Raw genomic sequence first — 17,500 nt, 5'->3', positions numbered from 1 at the left:
GGCTGATGTGCCCTTGAGCAAGGCACCTAACCCCTCACTGCTCCCCAAGCGCCGCTGTAGCAGGCAGCTCACTGCGTCAGGATTAGTGTGTGCTTCACCTCACTGTGTATTCACTGTGTGCTGAGTGTGTTTCACTAATTTACGGATTGGGATAAATGCAGAGACTAAATTATTCTCACGGAATCAAAAGAGTATATACTATACTATACTATACTATACTACTTACAGGGTCTATCCTCGGTTGCTCAGTGATTGCTGAAATTCCAAAATTTGTTTGTTTGTTTGTGGACATATATGTGCTTATACATTTGCGTTTCTGGATGTGTGTATACATCCCTGCATTATAACAGGATGATAACACACACAATCTAATTTTTTTAATCTAGCAGTTAAAAACTGGGTAACACTTTATAATAACTACACACAATTAATAATTTATTAAGCCTTTGTTACTTATTAGTTAATGGTTTGTTCATCATTAGTAATTTCTTGTTCATACATAATTTATCATCAGTAAAGCATTTGTTCACACAATTATAAATGGTTTGTTCATAGTAAATAAGCCTATCCAAAAAATATGTTTGTAAGTACATGATTTATACTTAATAAGTAATGAAACAACCACTTATAATGAAATCATGTTCTTATTATAAACCAGTTGCAAACTATTACAAAATGCTTTGTTCATCATTTGTAAAGCATTGTTCCTATGTTAATTCTCATAAATAAAGTATTTGTACACACAGTTATAAATGGATTGTTCATAGTAAATAAGCCTATATCTAAAATATGTTTATGAATTATTGTTAATACTTAATAAATTATGCAATATACACATGCACTAATGATTAGTTAGGGTGAGAGTACATATTTTATAAACCACTTCCTAATACTATAATTCATGATTAACTCAGGGGTTACAAGTGGTTAGTTAATGATATTTTGTGAGCTTATCTAAAGTGAGGACTTTCTATGCCTTGCAACACATTTTCAAATGAGTTGTAAAGACTACATTCACATTCATTGATTTAGCAGACAAGCGACGTACACATGTCATTTAAATTGAAGGCCATTGACATAACAGTGAAAGCTGGGAATCGAACCCCCAACTTTTCAGGCTACTGCATGCTAGTCCAGCTCCTTATCCACTACACTACCTTGGCCCAGATAGAAAACCCTACAACTATGCAAGAGTTCTGTTTTCTCCTACTACACACTGTTATTAAACATCAGTAAACTATTATTAAATGCTGTATTCTTCATTTGTAAAGCATTGTTCCTACATTAATTCTCATCTGTAAATCATGTTTACACACAGTTAAAAATGGTTTGTTCATAGTAAACACGCATATCTATATTATATTTTTGAATTGACGGTTGTAATACCACTGGACAGAGGTAGTGTAGTGGATATGGAGGTGGGTTAACATGCAGTAACCCATAAAGTTGGGGGTTCAAACCCCGGCGTTCACCAATGTGGCCTTGCCCTTTAATTTCATTGACATGTGTAAGTCGCTTTGGGTCAAAGTGTCGGCTAAATGAATAAATGCAAGTGTAAACTTTATTACTCATTTGTAAATGTGTTGCAAGGCATAAAACGTCCTCACTTTAGATGAGCTCACAAAATATCATTAACTAACCACTTGTAACTTCTGAGTTAATTATTAGTTATAGTATTAGGAAGTGGTTTATAAAATATGTATCCTCACCCTAACTAATCATTAGTGCATGTGTATGTAACAACTGTTAAATAATGGAAATATTACTTAATCAAAAACATATTATTGCATCATTTATTAAGTATTAACAATAATGTATAAACATATTTAAGATATAAACTTATTTACTATGAACAAACTATTTATAAATGTGTGAACAAATGCTTTACTGATGATAAATTAGAAATGACTAATGATGAACAAACCATTAACTAATAAGTAACAAAGGCTTAATAAATGATGAATTGTGTGTAGTTATTATAAAGTGTTACCAAAAACTGGTGTTGTAGTTACCCCAAGCTAATTACACTTGTCTTTATGGTATTATACACAGTACGGATGAGCTTTAAACTCTGTCGTCTTGCCTTGAAGAAATGAGTGTCACCATAACTTCAGGTTAGACTAGTTTTACATTTGTGAGAACAATATGTCTTAGCTGTGCATAAACACACAACCTGCCCGGAGGCCATTCTGCTGATCCTCAAAAAAGGATTCCATTAATCTTACCCCCCTTAATGGAAGTATTTGCGGTTGGAATGTGTGACAGGGTGGCAATTTCACTCCAAGCTCTTTATATCTGTCAACTTCATCAACAGATCAAAGTAAGATAGCTTTGTATGGACGTATGGACGTGATGGGCAAATGAAGCTTTGGTAAACCGCTGAATCACTGCCGTGTGAAGCTAGCTACACTAGCTGATAAAAATGATGGCTGCCACACATACAATTTTCAACATAAAAGTCCTTAAGTAAACCAGTATTTTTGGTTACATACTGGTTTGGGTAAGGACTTTTATGTTGAAAAATCTACCTGTGGTGGCCATATTGGATTTTTTTCATTAGTGTCGCTAGCTTCACACTGCTGTCTTTCAGTGGTTCACCAAAGCTTCATTTGATAATGACAAAGGTCTGCTAGTGTTGCAACATACAGACTGAAAAGGTAACCTTCCTTTTCATGAACCCACCTGACCCTTCCCGTAACATGTAAACTGACTATTTTTCTCCTACACACACAAACACTGAAACACCCTCACACGCACATTTTCACTCCCAACAATTGGGTAATTACTCACTGATTGGGACAATAGAATGTGTGCGATTGTGTGGGGTGGTTTTCATCCCCACTTTAAATAATTGTTTGTATGATAGGTATTGCATTATACCATGGTCTAGGTTGAAAAGGGTGTCGTTTAAAAAGTGATATACTACACCTTTAAAATTATTATGACGTTGCTTGACAACGCCTGAGTTAGTCCGCTCAGCTGTGACTTATCAACATTCCACAGCTAAACTAACGATTTTAGCTCTAAAACTCATTTAGTATTAATAATTGATTTCATATGTATTTATTTGGTAAGTGACCATGGTATAAACGGGATAACGCCCTTCAATGCGTCCATTATCAGAAATAAATGGACTTCGCGTCGGACGGTTCACGCCTCGCGTCGTCCATTTATTCCTGATAATGGACACCTCGTCGGGCATTATCCCTTACATATATGTTATGTAATTAATAGGGACCTGTCTGTTACATTTCATGTTCCAATGTCTGTCTACAATTATCAATGTATGTATTGCCCATGGCCCCCAGTCATAATGGTATGCCCCAATTCAGTTAATTGGTTGGCATTATTGAAAGCCAGGGTTTTCTGTTCAGTGAGGGAGAAGTCTTGTGAGAGAGAGAGTTTGGTAGGAGTCTAAGAGTGCATTTTGGATGTGACAACTTGTTGTGAGGTTGTGCTCTGAAGTAAGAACTTTTACATTGCAAACCGGTTGGTTGAATTTGTTTTTCTTTTTTGTCAAGTCTTTTTTGTTTGCTATTTACCGGGTCACTACATTTTCTTGCACTGTAAATAAATCTGCACTCCACCAAAATCGAATGGGTTACACTTTACTTGACAGTATCGACATAAGAGTGACATGACACAGTCATGAATGTGTCATAAACAAGTCATAAACGTTTATGACAATGCTTCTGTCATTAAGTGTCATTCGGTTTTTGTCATAACAAGTTAGGGTTAGGATTAGGGTTAGGACTAGGGTTAGGGTTAGAGTTAGGGTTAGGGTTAGGTTTAGAGTTAGGGTTCATGTGTCATGACAGTGTCATGTCACTCTTATGTCGATACTGTCGAGTAAAGTGTCACCCAATATTTTAAAATAATATTGCTCTCATTTTGCTTTGATTTATTCAAAATTTTCTCAGCAAAAGTTTCTCAGTTGTAGCCTGGAGATGGTGGTCATGACAATGATGATGATGATGATGTTGTTTTTGTTGTGTATCTATCAGAGGAAAGCCCTACTACATCCAGGTACAGACTTCTGGACCAGTTGTCAGAAGATGAACTAGAAAGATTCAAGGACTTACTAAGCCAGAAGATCTTGGAGGACTTTTGATTGATCCCCAAGGGCAAACTTGTAAAAAGGCTGGAGTGACTGCCACCAGGCCCAGCTCTACGGGTTCTTATTCCTAATACGCTTAATCTTTTTTTGCAAAAGTATATATTTCTTAAGCGCATGAGCATTACAAAAAAATGCATGAATTCAGACTTCATGCCTATTCACTATTCATGCGAAAAGTAGTGAACCATTCAGTGCAATGACCTGAGCAGTGACGTTGATGTCTTGGACGGTGAGAGCACATTCTTGGCTGCGCCAGTCCAGTGTTGCAAACTTAATGATCTCTTTTTTGGTTGCTCTTCCACCAGCTCTGGGATAGTTCTGCTGTGGTTAACCCAGGTCTTACTCTGTCAGCTGATAGTTTTATGAACCATAGTGTGGAAATGTACGCACATCTATAGAAATGTGACAGGTGCTGGATAGTAGCAAATACGTAGAAAAAAGAAAAGATATCCGCACACTGCCTTGTATGCTCCCAGATTAATGGTAGGTTACAACGTTTCTACCACTCAGGTCTTCATCAGGTATGATAGTGTTATGCCAGTTGCTGATAGTCTTAGTAATATTAAGTATTTAACTATTAAACTACATAGTTACACTTCTTTACAGTATCATACACAGTATGGTTGAGCTTTAAACTCTGTTAGCTGCCATTATACCAGGAAAGAAATTAGTTCAGTTCACAATAAGTTCAGGTCAGACCAGTTTTACATTTGTCAACAGAACAATATGTCTTAGCTGTGCATAAACACACAATCTGCCTGCGGCCATTCTGCAGAGACGAGCCTCCATCAAAAGAGTATCCTTTAATCTTATCCACCTTAATTAAATGGAAGTATAGTTGGAATGTGTGGCGTGGTGGCAGTAGTGACAATTTCCCTCCAGGCTCTCCCTCCCTCCAGATATCTCCCTCCAGGCTCATATCTGTCGACTTCATCAACAGTCTAAAACATGATTTTAGGTTTTTATGGATGAAAATAAATTAGGTGTCAAACAAAGAAAAGAAAGATGAAATGCTTTAATTATAATCGACTATAGCTTAGCAAATGTAATAAAACATGACTTTGCCACCTACAGTGTTTAAAAAAATCCAATACATTTAAGATACTGTAAAATACATTTAAAAGTAGCCTCTTAAAATTACCGATGCACACCTGGAACGCCTGGTACAGAAGGTACAGTACACAGCTTCCGATCCCTTTTCATCTATTCTGACAACTGCATGCCCACTTAGTGCTAAATGGGTATACTTGAAGTTCATAACAAGGGACATTTCTAATTGTCTGTAGAATCAGAGGACAGCCAATTTTCTGATTAGTGAAAAAGAGCCACATGTTCAAATGTGGGTTCAGGCCCAACCAGTTTTAGCGTTGGCGTGATAATGGTATGTCATTCAACTCGGTCACCAACTTTCCTGGCTACCTGCTATTCTGCAGAGAACTTCACATGGTTAAATTATTATAAATTATAAATTATCACTGATTAAAAGATGCACCACACCCCTGCACATATCTAACACACCCCATAATCACCGGAGAGAGAGAATCAAGTGCAAAGTATTCTTAAAGACTATAAGTAGAGACAGTTACTTTTTGTACTTTTTCTTGTTGCATATTTGGTACAGGTGTCACTTTTTATTTTAAGAGATCTGATCATTTTTCGTCATACACGCATGTTATAATTGTCCCCAGCCAACCATTCGTAATATTTAACCAGAAGCAGCAGGATATTATACCACCTTCTACATTGAAAATCAATGAGTAGGCCTGTAACAATTTGTTCTTCTGTTCCTACTAAGTCTAATCAATAAGGTTGTAATAAAATAGGTAAATAATTCATTTAACTTGAAACTACACTGTAGCTTCAGACTGTAACTTCTGACAGGAAAGTTACAACCGTCTCCGTATTACTGTTCCCATACTTCAAAGTCAAACAGTGTACAGCAAATTACTCCAATTCAAGACACACAAAGAAAAGTACAGGTAGACTTCTGCAGTGAACACAAATCCAAGAACATGGTCGGAAACAACGTAAGACTGTATATTTGACTACTTTGAAATAATACCTGTGGTAAGAATAACATGTTCAATTTTACAGTTTTACACTTTAAGACTTTATATCAAGAATCCGCCATGGTAACACTGGCTAGATCGCAAATGATGCAAGATGGGGCGGGAATGGCGTGATATCCATCAGGGGTGGTAACTGGGTGACGTGTAGTGTCTGAACAGGAAATATCGGTATATATCTGTGAACGCTTTAAGTAGATCAAGCAATTCCTCAACTGACCGAGATCATGCAATTTATAAAGCAATAAGGTAATTTTGCATGTTTACATGGCACCACTATTCATTACTATTTAACTTGAATAATATGCCAGTCATCTTTCAGTATTTCCACTGTGTTGAGGTTCAGAATAGCTATTACAGCGCTGGTTATCAATAATATAGTATCAACTTTGAGTATCACTTCATGCTGAAGAAATATGGAACCCAACCTAGTTATGGATGTATGAGTCAAACACTTATTTTTATCGACCCGGATCCTAATTGGGAAGTCTTGAGTGTCGAACATATCGACCATATTCTTATTGCCAGGCATACTATACAGTACCAGTCAAAATTCTGGATTTGACTGTCTATTTGACTAATTCGAAATAATACCTATGGTAAGAATAACACGTTCAATTGTACAGTTTTACACTTTAAGACTTTATATCAAGAATCCACCATGGTAACTCTGGCTAGATCGCAGATGATGCAAGATGGGGCGGGAATGGCGTGATATCCATCAGGGGTGGTAACTGGGTGACGTGTAGTGTCTGAACAGGAAATATCGGTATATATCTGTGAACGCTTTAAGTAAATCAAGCAATTCCTCAACTGACCGAGATCATGCAATTTATAAAGCAATAAGGTAATTTTACATTTTTACATGGCACCACTATTCATTACTATTTAACTATTTATTGAATAATATGCCAGTCATCTTTCAGTATTTCCACTGTGTTATGTGTGTTGAGATTCAGAATAGCTATTACAGCACTGATTATCAATAGTATCGACTTTAAGAAATATTGGACCCAACCTAGTTATGGATGTATGAGACAAACACTTATTTTTATGGACACGGATCCTAATTGGGAAGTCTTGAGTGTCGAACATATCGACCATATTCTCATTGCCAGGCATACTATACAGTACCAGTCAAAAGTCTGGTCACACCTTCTCATTTGACTGTCTATTTGACTAATTTTGAAATAACACCTGTGGTAAGAATAACAAGTTTAATTTTACAGTTTTACACTTTAAGACTTTTCACTACTATTTTGCTCTTTGTTACTGGTAGTGAATAATATGCATTCGATGTACCCTAGCTAGCACTTCACAATGTGAAAAATGCTTGCTGTGATCATGTGTTTCTTTTGCCCTGTAATGACGTTTATTCTACTGTACTTTTGCCACTGCATTGATAGGTTGGTCTAACCCAGGACAGGTCAGATTGGAGCACGGATAACCCATTTTCACCATGGCCACCGGCCAGAGTAGTAAGTTTTTAATTAAAATGTTATAGGTGCAAATATGCTTTATGTCATTACAAAACACATCAATATTTTAACATGTGCTCTCATTTTGCTTTGATTTGTTCGAAATAAGTTTCACAGCTGTAGCCTCGAGATGTTGGTCATGACAATAATGATGATGATGATTATGATAATGATTATGTTGACTGTGTTGTTTTTATTGTCTAACAGAACTACACAAACTTCTGGACGACTTGTCAAAAAAAGAGCTAAAAAGGTTCAAGGACTTACTGAGGCAGAAAATCTGGAAGAACGTGGAACCGATCCCTTATAGTGAACTGGAAAACGCAGATGTGACTGACATAGTTCGTCGGATGTGGCAGTGCTATGAGGAAGACATGTATCGCATAACAAAGGACATCCTCACGGATCTGCGCCGTGTCGACCTCACTGTACAACTTGAACCGAATAGTTCCACTAATAATGAAAGGTAAGATTGCCATAGCCAGTCAGGTTGTGGTTGGTACTCTCCAAATGCCTTTCTAGTTTTAAAGGTAGAGGAACAATATTATGGACAATCTTACAGTATACAATGTTTAATTTGGATAATTTAATTTTGTACAGAGACATATATTTAGTACATGTACAAAATTAAATTATCCAAACTGAACATTTTGTATGTAATAAGGGTTACACTTTACTTGACGGGTGAGTTCATTTTATTAAAACGAAATAATAAACTCCCCACGATATGACTTTAGCCTAGCCTACTTGTTACCGTTCATCGTGGCGTTGGCTGAGAAACAAATAGTTCGCAACAACACACGCTGAACTTGAATCAAACATTCTTTAGAACACAGCTGATCAACCGTCTGCTTTCACTTTTGAATGAAGTTCCAGTCCTTGCATAGTGATATGAAAGACTTGAATTAGAAGCACAAACTCCGTTGCCATTGACAACGGTCATTATTTTTTTCAGAGGTCCTTTCCTCGGAAATAATGACCGCTAGAACTTTGGGAAATCCCATTCAAGTCAATGGAGCGTTCTACTTGCCTTGTGAAGAGCCGTGTAATAATGTATATTGTATTTGTACATACAAAGGTACACGATGCAAGATTTTCACCTTAATATAACCTTTACAAAACTAAACAAACTTGTAATAGGGGAATCGTTCACCTAGCATAGCCATACAGCATAGCCATAGTTAACGAGAGAACCAGCCATGCAACTTCAAGAATAGTCGACCCGAAGACATCTCGTGAGAATCGTGAAACCTTACCTTGTCAGTAGATAGCTCTTTGGAGATATATTTTTGCCTGTTGTTAATCCTTCGCCTCCACAACAAAAGCATTTTCATTGTGTACAGGGGGAACAAACCACGAGAACTAGGCTATTTACATTTAGGGGGAGCTCTACAGTTGCCAGAAATACCTGAAACTGTATACCTTTTGTATACCTTTAAAACATAATTTGGATAAACACATACAACATAGATAACACAACCATGAATAGCAGTGGCATCTAGAAACGGGACTGATGCTGCTAGTACACTTTACAGGCATATTTCTGCAGCTCTGACTTCTGATGTATAATCAAACACTTTTAGTGCACTTGTCTGAGTAGTATGTTGGCCAATATCTTTCATAAATAAATAATTTCAAAGTTTGTTGTATGGGCTTTCATTAAAACACAATAACTTGTGGTAACCCATACAACTGTTTTTGATGTGGAGGGTCACCTACTGCTGATACTGATGTGATTTGTCTGTCCACTGACTTCAAGGCTTATTTGTGAAGTGATATAATGGGTTTCAAGACATTTAAATCCTAAAACCCTGTCAACTTTGTGCTTTACCCTAGAACCAGTTCTTCCTCATTGGTCAGCCAATCAACTGAACGCCAACGCTCTTCGTCACCCTTGGCAAGACGAAGACACAAAAAGAAAAATGACAAAATTCAATCATACAATATAATTATAAAAATCATTGACTTTACTTGTTCATCAGATTTGTTACATTTATCTCAATCGTTACGCAATATTTTTGGAGATGTAAATGTAAAGAAATTAAAATACGGAAGACTGTGTGTTAACTGTATAGATAGTAAACAACGTGATCAACTTTTGCAATTAAAAGAACTAGATGGAAAAAAAGTCAGGTGTTATCCTTGGCAAAGAAGGAAAATGTCAAGATTAATAATGGGGATTCCAGATTATATTACTAATGAAGATACATTGTTAAATATATCAGATAAACCATATAAACAATCCGATGCTTCAGAGAGAAAGAAAAAAAGGAAAATTTTAGGATTAATAAAGGGGATTCCATATTATATTACAATTGAAGATATATTTAACAATGTATCAGGCACTAAAGTACTTGGAATATATCGTTTTAAACGCTACAAAGATACATTCATATTAGACTTTGATGAGGAAAGTTTACCCTCATGTATCGAAATACAATATTTTACTTATAACGTCAAGCCATATAAACCATATAAACCACTCGAACCTGTAAGGTGCTATAACTGCAACCGTTTTGGCCATGTTGCAGTAGTATGCAGACATAAGCAGCGGTGTGGTAGATGTGGAAGTGAAGATCATGCATATGGCAAATGCCCTGAAGGAACAAAGCTTAAATGTTGCAATTGTGGCGAGGAGCATAGTGCTGCCTACAAAGGGTGTCTGGCATACAAACACGCTGCTAAGATGCAGAAAGTTAGAGTTGAACGTAAGTTGTCCTGTGCTGATGCTACAAAGAAAAAGGATAAAATAAGTCCAGTTACTATAGCGCCAACAACAGGCATCATATTGCAACAGAGACAGAGCATCAGTACAGTCAGGAAAGAAGCAGAAGCAAATCTTGACATGAGGGAATTTACTGTAGAGTCAGTCAATGAAAAACATGAAGGAGGCATGCACGGTTTTCACGTGAAAGCTCAGAATGTTTGTGACAATAGCACAGTTGAATTCTCCATGCCGTTTTTTAATCAAACTGTGCTGTTATTCTGTCACTATCATGATGAGGATTATTATTATTATTACTATGATGATGCTCTGTGGCTTTCTCCTAGTCTGATCAAATGCATTTATGTTTAATCATTTGCACTCTGTATTTTAAGACTGTAATATATGTATTTGCAAGTGTTGGCTAGCATTGTTTTGCCTTGTATAATAAATACTAATGATTATTATATTGTGAGGGATCGAGCTTACTACAGAACTAACAGAACACAATTCATTAAGACGCTTGCACTCAAGTATATATGTTGTATAAATACTTCAGTGCAAATACATATATATATATATATATATATATGTATATATTCTAAATTTTATGATTATGATACAAATATTGTGAATTGTTGTTGTTGTTTTTATCTTTGTTTAAACAGCATTTTTGTAACGTCTCTAAAAGTATAGTTGAAAGAGAATGATAGAAACTGTGTCCAGCACCAGTCTGTACTCTCTCTCTCTCCTTGCTGTGCTGACCTATGGGTAAATGTGCAAAAGATGTAATGTGATGACAAGATACCAAATAAATGATGTGTCCTATCTACATTAGACATATTTTTGCTTCATCTGAACTTCACAATTCTTGAACTTCTGGAACTTAATAATCGGTAACACTTTATAATAACTAAACACAATGCATCATTTATTAAGCCTTTGTTACTTATTAGTTAATGGTTTGTTCATCATTGGTAATTTCTTGTTCATACAGAATTTATCATCAGTAAAGCATGTGTTCACACAGTTATAAACGGTTTGTTCATAGTAAATATGCCTATCCAAAAAATATGTTTGTACTGTAAGTACATGATTTATACTTAATAAATAATGAAACAACCACTTATAAATGAAATAATTTTCCCATTATAAACAAACCAGTTGCAAACCATTACAAAATGCTTTGTTCATCATTTGTAAAGCATTGCTCCTATGTTAATTCTCATAAATAAAGTATTTGTACACACAGTTATAAATGGTTTGTTCATAGTTAATAAGCCTATATCTAAAATATGTTTATGCATTATTGTTAATACTTTATAAATGATGCAATATTATTTTGTTGATGAAGTAATATTTCCATTATTTAACAGTTGTTACATACACATGCACTAATGATTAGTTAGGGTGAGGATACATATTTTATAAACCACTTCCTAATACTATAACGCACGATTAACTCAGGTGGTTAGTTAATGATATTTTGTGAGCTTATCTTAAGTGAGGACTTTCTATGCCTTGCAACACATTTTCAAATGAGTTGTAAAGATTACATTCACATTCATTCATTTAGCAGACAAGCGACGTACACATGTCAATTAAATTCAAGGCCATCGTCACAACAGTGAAAGCCGGGAATCGAACCCCCAACTTTTCAGGCTACTGTATGCTAGTCCAGCTCCTTATCCACTACACTACCTTGGCCCAGATAGAAACACCTACAACCATGCAGGATTTTCTGTTTTCTTCTACTACACACTGTTAAGCATTTATTAAACATCTGTTAAACAACTATTATTAAATGCTGTATTCTGCGTTTGTAAAGCATTATTCCTACATTAATTCTCATCTGTAAATCATGTTTACACACAGTTAAAAATGGTTTGTTCATAGTAAACATGCGTATCTATATTTTGAATTGACAGCTGTAATACCACTGGGCAGAGGTAGCATAGTGGATAAGGAGCCAGGTTAGCATGCAGTAACCCATAAAGTTGGGGGTACAATCTCTGGCGTCCACCAATGTGGCCTTGCCCTTTAATTTCATTGACATGTGTAAGTCGCTTTGGGTGAAAGTATCTGCTAAATAAATAAATGCAAATGTAAACTTTATAACTCATTTGTAAATGTCTTGCAAGACATAAAACGTCCTGACTTTAGATGAGCTCACAAAATATCATTAACTAACCACTTGTAAATCCTGAGTTAATCATGAATTATAGTATTAGGAAGTGGTTTATAAAATATGTATCCTCACCCTAACTAATCATTAGTGCATGTGTATGTAACAACTGTTAAATAATGGAAATATTACTTCATCAAAAACATATTATTGCATCATTTATTAAGTATTAACAATAATGTATAAAATATTTTAGATACAGGCTTATTTACTATGAACATTTATAACTGTGTGAACAAATGCTTTACTGATGATAAATTATGTATGAACAATACATTACTAATGATGAACAAACCATTAACTAATAAGTAACAAAGGCTTAATAAATTATGAATTGTGTGTAGTTATTATAAAGTGTTACCTACTCTTCTGCTCATCCCTGTCTCTCTCCTTTCCTCTCTTCCCTCATGCCAAATCTGTTCACCTCCTCTCCTTTTCTCCTCTTCTCCCAACCCAGTAGCGTTTCAGACTCCGCCAGACTCATGTGTTCTGTCTGCAGTCTGTCTGTTTGTGTCTCAGTTGTTTATTATTTTATTGTTATACAGCCGGAATAGTTGAACCTAGAGATGAAGGCTCCTGGGAGTAGTGTGTGTGTGTGTGTGTGTGTGTGTGTAATGTGTGATGGGATGTTTGGGGGGGACGTGTGTTTCTCATTACGAGATAACGGAGCAGGAGAGATGGAGATGGTGACACTGCGTCCAGGCTCAGGATGGGGGCATCCCAGGGTGCTTTGCAGTTCTGCGTTTCTGGGGCCGAGGAGAGAGAGAGAGACAGGCATAGTCCATGTCACCCCGCGTGACTGACTGACGTGTGTGTGTGTGTGTGTGTGTGTGTGTGTGTTTGTGTGTGTGTGGAGGTTCCTCGCTGTGCCAGATCACAGGCCTGTCAGCGGCTGTCACCATGGCTTTGTCCGCTGTCAACCAGCGATGGAGGAGGTGGAGTGGAGAGGGGGGATATAGAGGAGATGGTGATGGTGTTTGTGTGTGGGGGGGTGTATCTTTATCTGTGTGCCTTTCTATGTGTGTGTCTATGTCTTGATCTGTGACTCTTTATGTTCCTGTGTAACATGTGTGTGTGTGTGTGAGTGTGTGTGAGGCACAGAGAGAGAGAGGGAGAGGTGGGTAGGAGGGGGACTGTTGGCCAGGGAATCTCATCACCTCCAGTGACAAAGTGACAGCTGACAGGTGAGGGCACTTATGCACAATTGCACGTGCACACACACACACACTCACACACACACACACACACAAAACATTATATTACACACATTAGATGTCAATGACAGAGACCTGCTAACCCCACTTTGTGTGTTTGAGTGACAGGATAAAAACCTGCCCCCCCCCCCCCCAAACACACACACAGCGCACCCCCACCCTGACTTGAGTTCTGTCATCTCCTCTCTCCTTCTCATCATCTCTGCTGGGTGCAGGTTAAACTCAGCGTCTCAAAGCAGCATAACACACCCCAACACACTCTTTGTGACAAGGTCCCAGCATGTGTGACAAAGGATCAGACTCGTACCTGTGTGTGTGTGTGTGTGTGTATGTGTGTGTGCATGTGTGTGTGTGTGCACGCAAACCCCCTTTATTTATGGATTCCAGTACCCAAACACACGTCGGTAGACACAAATAAATAATTCATACTCCCCACTCAGAGGTTTTCTAGTGGTTCGAGCTCTCAGCCAGAGTGACAGCATTTTGTGGCAACATTAGCAGCGGCCTGTAATTGAATGTAATGAGTCTCCGCAGCTTTAAAATGCCTCGCGATCACTAATCGAGGTCGCAGCACATGCGGTAGCCGCCACTCCGACTGGATTTATAGCTTTCTCCTTGTTACGCCATTGTCCATTAATGCTCATTATGGGAGTATTTGTACACACAGTAGAGTACCATTTCAGCCAACCCCCAGCTTATTCACACACAGACGCACACAGACACACACACACACACACACACACACACACACACACACATACACACATCTATATGTATACACACACACACATACAAACACACTTAGATGCACACACACACACCTAGATGTATACACACACACACATACAAACACACACACACATGCGCTTGTTCCGATGTCCAAGGTTGTGTCAAAAATGGCTCCATTTGACCTGAGTGTGCTGTCCCATTACGCTGTGCTCCCTGTGGACGAGGTACGGCTCCCTGAACACTTGACCTCTTGACCCCAGGCTCCAATGGGAGGACAACAACGAAACGAGAGGAGATCTCCTGACGGTACAGGTCTCCATGGAGACCACCATTGTGTGTGTTTGTCTCTCTTATGCTCACACACACAGAAATGGGCACTCATGCTTTAAATCAATATTCTTTTGTTGCATTCGATCTCACTGTGTGTACATAAGTGTGTATTCCAATTGCGTATGTGCATACAGTGTAACATAAATGTGACAAAGACAATTAACCCATATGGTACCATAGTGTACTAAGATACATTACACATACCCAGGATACAGGTTATTATTGGGGATAAGACTATAGCTAATGTCTATGGACGGTTTATGGTCTTAATATGCATGTGCACACTAACGGCTCTAATGTAAATGATGGACAAAGTACAAAGGCACACTATGCATGTCTAGTGCATGAACTAAAGCTACAATGGAGAAAGTGATGCATACACAGGCGTGTGGGGGCCAACTGAGCAGACCCACCAACGTCTGTGCTTAGGATATTGCTCATGGCATCAGTAAATTAATCTGCCTCATTATTGAATTATCTTAAGTTAGACTTTAGACTTTGCACGTTGCCCTTGTTAGCGTCCTACACGGTACTGTGATTACATTATTGCAATGTAACAAGTTTAATGCAGTATATTGTTGATCAGACATTCAGTGTGTGAGATAAATGTGCTAAAGTGATTTATGGACAGATTGCAGTCCTGTTCTTTTAGGTGTGATTTTATTATGTGATAATACATGGCAGAGCCTTTGGTTCCAGCTCCTGAGAGAGGAGGAATTTCCAGCTTTCTAATTGGTATTTGTTGGGGGATCTAAAATGATCTGTGCATAATTCAGACACAAAGGGTACAAAAAGAGAAGTGATGCCAGCAGCATTTTTATGGGCTGTAAATGTGTAGACGCAGTAAATCCACCAAATAAATATACAACAAATATAAACGGAAACAGCTTAAGTGGTAATCCCTTTAAAGTGGTTCTTCTTTTCAGATGTTTTCACATTTCCTGTCACCCCCCTCCCTTCTCTCTCTCTCTCTCTCTCTCTCTCTCTCTCTCTCTCTTTCTCTCTCCTTCATTTGAAGAATATTGCCTCTTACTTGATCTTGGGAGGAATTATCCAACATCACTGTGAATCACTGTGCCCACACTCAAATTAACTAACACACACACACACACACACACACACAAACACACACACACACACACACACACACACACACACACAAACACACACACACACACACACACAAAACATCCTCTAGAGAATCCTGAATCCCTCAACAGCCCCATCAGCATCATCCGCAGCAGCAGCAGCATCAGCAGGTCAGAGGGGTTGTTTTGGTTGAGAGGAGAGGGGGTGTGGCATGCGCAAGCCATCGCTCCCCACACTGAAACAATGAATGGGACAGCAGTGGCCATCAAGCAGACCTGGGGTGTTGTGATGCATGCGTCCTCTTCAGTGGAACACACAAACATAAAAACAAACAAACACAAATCTTCATTAAAAGCAAAATGAAAACTATTTCCAGATATTGACGTCCACACTATATTCAAGAAGAACAAAACATGGTAAGCATGGTAAGTTCATGCCTAGGCCTAGGCCATGACTTTGGGACAGAATCCCAACACTGGCTGTATATTTTAATGTGTTTATTAGCAGTATTTATTGATTAAGAGACGTACAGTACTATGGTGAAAGAGCCAGAGTTACTGTATGACCCTAGACAGTTCTTAGGGGGGGGGGGGGGGATGTTGACATCCCCATTGGTGCTTTGCTTGCACACAGTCTCTCTCACAGTGGCTGTTTGTCTGAGTGTGTGTGTGTGTGTGTGTGCGTATGCATGTGTGTGTGTGTGCGTGCGTATGCGTGTGTTTGTGTGGATTTATGAGCTGAGACTGTGTTTTTCCTTGACTGAGCATTTTGCAAATTTGTCGTGCTAACACCCTCCACAAACCGGAGCCCAGCACCACATGATTTACTCAACCTGCTCATCTTGTTGTGTTTTTTTTTGTCTTTTTTCCTTCTTTTCTCTCTTTTGTTACCTCGGCTAAGCCCTGGTTACATTTTCTTCCCTCAGACAGAATTCTGGCAAGCCACGGCAATCTGCACTAAGCTCAATTTCCTGAAAAGATGCCTGGCCCCTTGCAAGACAAATCAAAGAACTAGAAAAAAAGCAGATTTTCAATGTAATGGTTGATTTGCTGTGCAAGCGTAAGTAGAAAAAAAATATATATATATATACCGGTATATAAAAAAGGTGCATAGTTGAATAATAGAGAGGAAGGAACTGCAACAGAATCAAAAAAGGAGAGAAAAAAGAGCAGGATGTGGCCTCTTCTTCTCTGTGTTCACTGAGCTTTAAAATACCGGTGGGATGTGGTGAGGGTTTTCGGACGAATCAAAGAGCAAAAAAGAATGAGAGAGAGAGAGAGAGAGAATGAATGAATGAAGGAGGTAAAGAAAGGAGAGAATCCTGTCATTCACGTTCGCATCCTCTTCTGCTCCCTCCACTGATCACGGTTGTTCTATTTCATGTTCCGCGGAGTTTCTAAAGACGGAGCGGCAGGTAGCCCCAAAGACACACACACACACACACACACACACACATACAGAGAGAGAGAGAGGGAGGGAGGGAAGGAGAAAGAGAATGAAACGGAGCATACCTTCTCTAAAGGCATTAGCTATAGCATAGCCCAAATCCCCTGGGCCACATTGCGCTATTTGATTTTAATCTCTCATG

The 17,500-nt window shown here is 38.2% G+C and overlaps 2 long non-coding RNA genes across 2 annotated transcripts in view; one reads left to right on the top strand and one right to left on the bottom strand.

Annotated features, from left to right (window-relative positions):
- The window catches only part of LOC143137708 (uncharacterized), a 626,567-nt gene that overhangs the window by 352,029 nt on the left and 257,038 nt on the right, over positions 1-17,500 (bottom strand). The window lies entirely within an intron of this gene.
- Positions 7,588-10,951, top strand: LOC143138448 (uncharacterized). The gene is made up of 3 exons (XR_012990217.1): positions 7,588-7,661; positions 7,869-8,127; positions 9,498-10,951. It is a non-coding gene; the product is annotated as an uncharacterized LOC143138448 (long non-coding RNA).

Source organism: Alosa pseudoharengus, unplaced genomic scaffold (genome assembly GCF_046254945.1).
Source record: "Alosa pseudoharengus isolate Yale_2024_CS ecotype anadromous, Long Island Sound unplaced genomic scaffold, YU_APseudo_1.1 YU_APseudo_1.1_scf_21, whole genome shotgun sequence".
In the NCBI taxonomy this organism is placed as follows: Eukaryota; Metazoa; Chordata; class Actinopteri; order Clupeiformes; family Clupeidae; genus Alosa; species Alosa pseudoharengus.
The sequence above is the reverse complement of the archived record's forward strand: the minus strand, read 5'-3'. Positions and strand labels throughout refer to the sequence as shown.